Genomic DNA, 7,291 nt, shown 5'->3' on the forward strand with positions numbered 1-7,291 from the left:
TATTATACCCGATAAAAGCCATGATGAGTATTTAATGCATAAGCCGGATGTCCACGGGCGGTGGAGGTGTGGCGTTGCTAGGGATTGGTTGTATGTGGACAAGGCAACGGGGAGATGCGTAAGAGCCCACCGGAAAACAAGTGTCCCACCATCAAGCAGGAAGAATGGGATCTTTTCAAAAAGATGAGAACTTGAGAAGTTTGGTTAAATATCCTCGCCTTTTAACGATTTACCTATCATTTTTTTTTAATTAATGAGTCCTTTATATAATCTTTTTATTATCTCATCTACTTGCGCTTTTATATAATTATTTGAAGGCCGTTAGCAGAAGAAATCGTGCTAACATTTCATGCAAGAAGGGGAAATGGTACGGTTCTCGAGGCGGTTCTGAGAAAGATAGAAGAGGACCTCGTAAGTAGCATGCATTATTCCCTGTGAGACTTTTATTTTTTAATCACACTTGGACTTGCATTGATACACATTTACGTGTATAAATATTACCATGTTAATGTGTAGGTGGCAAAGGGAGTGAAAGAGGTGGATCGGCATGTAACTTATTGAACCCCGTTAATTTGTTACATCCAAACGGGTTGTAGAGACAATATTGAACCCCGTTAAAGTGAACTCGGATTAACATGGTATTTGCCCATAGTAACTTGTATGAGGTGACATTTCAAAGTGACTAGAGTGTGATGCGATTGATGGCAAGTTCAAGTGCCATAGAGTCATATGAGATGACTGGTCGATCACATAGGCAGACTGTTAGGAACACTTTGTCGGGCCTAATAACCGCTTATAGAGTTCTGGCAAATTTATATAGCCTGGTCGTGGCGAGAGCTACTATAGTATTCTAATGAGTCGATTCTTTTGACTAAAGACTGTTCGCCCAAGGTGGCACAATTTCAGAGTAACTTTGATTTATGATCCTACGACTTTCGTAAATGGGGTTAAAGGGCTTATTTTGGGTTATGATGAAATGTGGCTAGTCGAAGGGAACAGTGCAATAGGAATTGTCCACCCCTTTGTCAGAGTTAAAACAATATCTCAGGGCCACTCGAGGAGTAATAAACTGGAAATGCGTGGCCACGCTCGGAAAGTATCTATGGTAGATAATTCCGGTCAATCAGTTGTTCTCCAGATCGAGGAAACCACTCTCGATATGATCACTTGCAAGTATGACCTGAAAGACACCTTCCATTGAGTTGGAGATAGTAATAGGATAAGAGAATTGGTGACGCACACTTGTCGAGGACAAATGGGAGATTGTTGGAGTAAGTGTCCCCGACAATGATGCGATCACAATTGTCGATCATGATGATCACATGTTTAAATCTCATATTTAAGAATGCATGAGGGAAAGTAATATTTTACAGTCAACTGGTCCACACATATCGGTAATGATTGGCTGACTAGAGTTTGACATTACTGTCGTGCGACGGTGGTGATCAGTTGATACCCTGGGGTCATACCTATAGGGAAATACTCTTAATTGATCATTTAATTAATCATATGCCGATACGAGTTAATTAAATTGCTTAAAATTAACGGATGATTTTGTGAGTAATATTAATGTATCTCATTGTAATTCGATTAAATAAGATACGGTCTAAGTAATCAAATTGTTTTATTACTTAGATTGAATTATTGTTACGAAACAATTGAAACAGAATGAATAATTTATTATAAATACAAGTTGTTGTAATTTATAATTTGATAAACCATTTTGGTACAAGCAATCAAGAATTACTAGTTAAATTTTGTATGTGACATATTTTATTAATATGTTGATTTTTAATATGTTAAAAATACACTATAGTGTAACATGTGACACATGACAAAATTGACAAATGACAAAATAAAATGGACTACCCATTTTATCCTAGTGTACCGAAATCATGGAGGGGTTTAGGGTTATTATTGTGTTTTATTTTTAAATAGAAACATAATGATTAAAGCCTAATATCTAGCCTTGCATGCCTATTCTCATCTTGAGAAGAACAAGACCATGCATTGGCTCCCTTTATAGACCCCCCCCCACACACACACACCGGTTTTTCCATGAAGAGGAACAAAATGGATTCCTCCATTATTCATTCACTACTCTACTATTTTTTCTAGTGTAAGAAAAATCCTTTCTTCTTTACCTTTTGTGAAAAACCTTAGAGAAATAAAACCTCACAAAATACTCTTCTCTTGACCGAAATACAAGAGAACAAAAACACCATTTTGTGTCAAATTTTAAGCTTGTTTTAATTAATACTAATCTCATATTAATTAAAATTATTAAGGGTATTCCTTGGGTATAACTCCTTAAGAGAGATTCTAAACTTGAATCTTATTCTTCCATTTTGGAAAGCTCAAGATCTAGTAAGAAGGAGAACTTACTAGTGCCCATTTATCCGAAATACTCAATGTAAGGAACCGATTTTCTCCTTATAATTGTAATTATTTTGCATGCATAAGATCCATTTTAATTTTATGACTAAATTAAATCATCATACTATGAATATGTAAACTTCTGAGATTAATGAATCCCAAGAAAGTGGTCTACGAAGATGACGCAGTATTTAAAAGCATCACGAGATAAAATTGGCGAAGTCCAAACATCTGAATAAAGAATGTCGAGAGGGGCAGTGGACGTGAGAGTGGAAACATAAAAGGGGAGTTTATGGCTTTTATTCATAATAAGGCAAGTTAGTGTGAAAAACTAGAAATATGAAAATTGCAAGAATGATTCAAAAGCTTGAGAGTAGTATTAGATGGATGGCCAAGTCGGTGGTGCCATAGGTTTGAGGTGAGCTTGGTCGTGTGTGGTTGTGGGTGAGGAGGAGGTTGTCATTCATAGGTCCCGTCATAGAAATTGCCTTGAAGAAGAACTTGCCCCGTCGCAATTGCCTTAAAACAAAAAGAGGCTGGTGAGATAATGCAATATTCGAGTTGTCTTTGCAAAATTGAGAAACGAAAAGCAATTCAGAAGAAATATTTGGGACAAGTAAGACATTGTTAGAAATAAGAGAGTTAAAATAAAATGAACCAATGTGAGTAATAGGTAGAGAGGGGTCATCGCCTATCACAAGATCATCGGAACCGTCGTATGCAATGTGGAGATAAATGGTGTTAAGATCATTTGTGATATGATGAGATGCGCTACTATCAACGAGATAGGGTGAGGTGGGAGTGGTGGTGGTAGTGGTGGTGTGGGCATGGGGACGATCTGCTTGGGGAGCGGTGGAGGAAAGACAATAGTGGGATAGTCACGTTTGAAATCGGGACAGTCCCGAGTTACATGCCCTTGCTCACGACAGTAAGGGCATTTTTCTTTGAATGGTTTTGGTTGAGAGGTTGGGAAAGGGGTGCTCGATGTTGAGTTGTTGGATATATGAACAACTTATCGTAATTGTAATAACATGCATATATCGATAGAATTAATGCAAATCATTAACCCCAATCGATTAATAGACCTCGTTACAAATAGCAGACATAATTGGATGCTCGATTAAAGTGCTTCCCAATAGATATCTCAACACTTACTCATATCTCTTTGAATAATGGGTGTCCGTATTCATTGCCATTCGAGAGTCATTCTATACATGGAATGTTAAGGGAAACATTTTTCTATCTCTAATGTTCATGCCATTTTATGCTATGTGCTTAATTGATATAACATAAAGTTGATTTGAACGGTTTCCAAATTGTCCACAATAGGTGGCGACTCCTAATTGTCGGCTTGTTTCAAACCTTTAACCCGTTTCAAAACTTTATCGAACGGTATTAAGCCCATGACGTACCACTCCCATGGGGCTCTGTAGGTGAGTGATGTCGCATCATGGATGGTGTGGTCCACGTATGTTTTATACTCACATTTAACATATATTTACTGTTAACCCACCGGATCGAGCAACTAGGTCGAGTTCCAATTCTAAAATAATAAGTCATTCCGAGTTTGGGGCTAATCAGGTCACAAGTCCAAATTTTGTGGCCTTAACCATTAAATAAAAGGGTTCGATCAGGTTAGTTTGTGCTTATGGCCTGGTTAAGATTTTGACAAGTTTACGTAAAATTATGATAGACCGTAGGGCCTGCTAGCTTTGATTGTCATTAAGAAACCTTCCTTTTATATAGGTTTAAGATATGCCTTTGTTAGGTCTTATTTGGAGTAGTGTCCAAGTTCCAATCATATAAATTGTCATAACATAATTAAAGAGATCTTTTAAAATCTAATATTAGTGCACTTATTGTTTAAAATTTTAGACAAAGATAATTTGGATCAAAACCGAAAGGAATTCACACCTCTTAATGATTTTTTTACCAAAATCGAACTTCAATTCTCAAACTTTCACCGTTTCATTCCAATCCAACTTACTAAACCATCTGAGTAGATGTGGCTACCAGGCTGGGCTGACTAGAGAAGGCCCGTGATTAGCCTATGGTGGGTGATGGCTTGGGTCATTTGATATTTCCGGTCAACGGTGAGGAGTGTATGAGCAGGTGCCATTTGGATGCTAGTTGTGGTAGGCTTTGCCTTCGGCGTTGGATGCAGTGCGACAACGATTAGGCGTTATTCACTTAGATTGGTAGGTCACTCGTTTAGACGGTTGGGTCACTTGTCATTAAGTGGCAATGTATGAATGATTTATGAGTAAAATATGTAATTTGATAACTATGTAATAAAGTGTCTTGAATTGTAATTGTGATATTTATTATCTCGGGAAACCGAGATGATAATGCCCTTATTTACTTGAGAAGCGCTTGCTAAGGCTCCTGGGTAAATGAGGGTGTTATAGGATTATTAATGATACCCGACGGATAGATGACTAGTATAGGGACCCTGAAAACGACAATGACAACTCGGGGAGATCGGCTTGCATGCTTTTATTGGGGGGGTAGTGTGAAGGCCCAATAATTCGACTTCTCTCATGATAAATGGCTATGGAATAGGATTTGGAAAAACCCTGTTCTTTCTTGTATTAAGATATTTTTCGTGCAACTGTGTTATGATGTCGTAGCCACGAAGCGGGATATCGTTAAGAGGCTTAATGGTGTCGACATGGTCTGCCTTTTTTGCTACAATAACATGGAGACCATGTTGTTCGGGAGTGTGGGTGGGTGAATGGTATTTGAGAAAGGATAAGGTTGGAGGCCTTGATGGAAGCTAAGGAGGGGATGAGAGGGTGTGAGAGTGGGTTGAGACTTGAGAGTAATCTTTGTTAGATGAGGGAGGATGATTGTGTGGCGTTCATGACGTATTGTTGGGCGATTTGGGGAGTTTGTGAAGGAAGCGGAAGCACGCGCTTTCTTAGTCGGGCTACGAAAAACAAGAAAAACGGGTTCTAAATTCAGATGTACCGATTTTTTATCTTTGTGGTAAGGAGAAGAGGGGTGAAACTCAAAGAAACAAACACTGAGAACAAAAAAACGAAACAAAAAACTACACTACGAAAACGAAAAAGACGAGACTAGAAAGCAGAGGCCGGCACCACTCGAGGCCACGAAACTCCTTGTGGACATGGCCCACTTGTGAATGCCCAGCCGATCTGTGGACACGACAACGGTCTCTTTTGAAAGTCGCGCTCGGCGGCGTAAAATGCTTTTGACCGGATCATTTTAGATCGGTCGGTTTCGTCTCGGCAAGGGTCTCGAAACGATGCAAGAGATGTTCGGAGTCGCCACCAAGCATTTTTGGGATGCTTGGAACCCATTCGAATCCACTTTATACCTAGGTCAACCAAGACAAAAAGCAGTGTTCGACATAGGTACTAAAGATAAGGAATCATCCCTCTTTAGCATCCTATCTCTAGAATGACTCTCGTACGCCCTGGATAAGGTCGTTCACTATCCAAAGTTTCTGAGTAAGAGGTGAAGGTACGTATTGGGAAGCCCTTTAATCGGACACCCAATCTCGCCCGCGGTAACAACCTCTACTAATCGATCTTGGTTGGTTAAATGCAAAAGTTGATAAAACGGGTAAATGCATGAATGCGCATCCACTAGTTTGAACCTAACATGTGAGCTTTCTATGTTGGTTGTTTTAATCCAAGTATCAAGTATTTGATGTCGAGTTGGATTTAATGTTGATTTGCATACAAGACGGAAATTAAACATCCATTTACCGAGTTAGGTTTATGGTGCATAACGTGATCCATTTGTCTTAGTAAGACGTTTTGCAAATATAATGTGAAATGGGCAGATTTGTCGTCCGATCCGTCTTGTATTCGGGTTAACCGAAGTCGAGATCATCCTGGACAATTGCTGGAATAGGAACAGATCCTGCATCAGGCAGCCACAAGAGGCGCGAGCCCATAGGCGATGCAAATAGGTCTGCCCTGGTTTGAAAATGGAAAAAAGAGTGGCCTGTTTAGGCGCGGGTCAACAGACGATGGAAGGCGTCTTCTGACCATTGAGAAAGTTTGTAAAATGTATTGAAAAGTGAGTGTTTAAACCCGTCTTGGTTTGAAAAGACCGTTTAGGCCGCTTTTGTGTTGATTTGAAGAACGAGACTTGAATAATCGTCATTGTTTTGACAATATTCGATGTCGGGTTCGGTTTTGCAAGCTTGACATGAATAGTTTTGAAAATGATTATGAACTAATTGTTTTAAGTTCATTTGTTTGTAATTAGTCAACGTTCATCATCGTACTCGGGTTAAAATCCGACATGGTATGTAGAACCAAGAATGACTTTGTGTTGGTAACTAATACATTTATTTTGAAAATGCAAAGAAAATGAGAAAGGCTTTAAAATACCCTTCAAATGTAAAGAAATGAAATAAAAGGTTTTAAAATACCTTTTATAATGTAATTAACCAAATATTATCATCGAAACACGGATTAAACCGTCATGGTATTAGGAACCAAGGGTGAAAAATGTTTTATGGTTAAAATTTGTCATAAAAATGGTTTGAAATATTTGAAATGGTAAAAACTGATTACAAATATGAAATGAAAATAAAGGAGAAGAAGAGACCAAACACGGTTTGGATTTAAGGTTGAGAGGGGTTTAGGCGCTAGCCTGCCTGCTACATAAGCAGCCCCTGCCTCAACCGAAAATCCGGTTTTGGCTCATTCATCCCATGTTTGGACCATGTTATGCATGATTTAGCATGTTATAGTCATGAAACAAATAAAAAACATGATAGAAGAAGATTTTTACACCCTCATACTAACATGTTAGGCTTGAGACGAGAAACCGACGAAAGTGTATCAACTTGTTTGGCCGGAAAACTCGGTTTGAAAACCGTTTTAGCAAGTAAAAGAGTGTTTTGTTTTAGTTTAGTGATGGTGTAGTGGTCAAG

The sequence above is a fragment of the Silene latifolia genome, chromosome 5 (assembly GCF_048544455.1).
Source record: "Silene latifolia isolate original U9 population chromosome 5, ASM4854445v1, whole genome shotgun sequence".
Lineage (NCBI taxonomy): Eukaryota > Viridiplantae > Streptophyta > Magnoliopsida > Caryophyllales > Caryophyllaceae > Silene > Silene latifolia.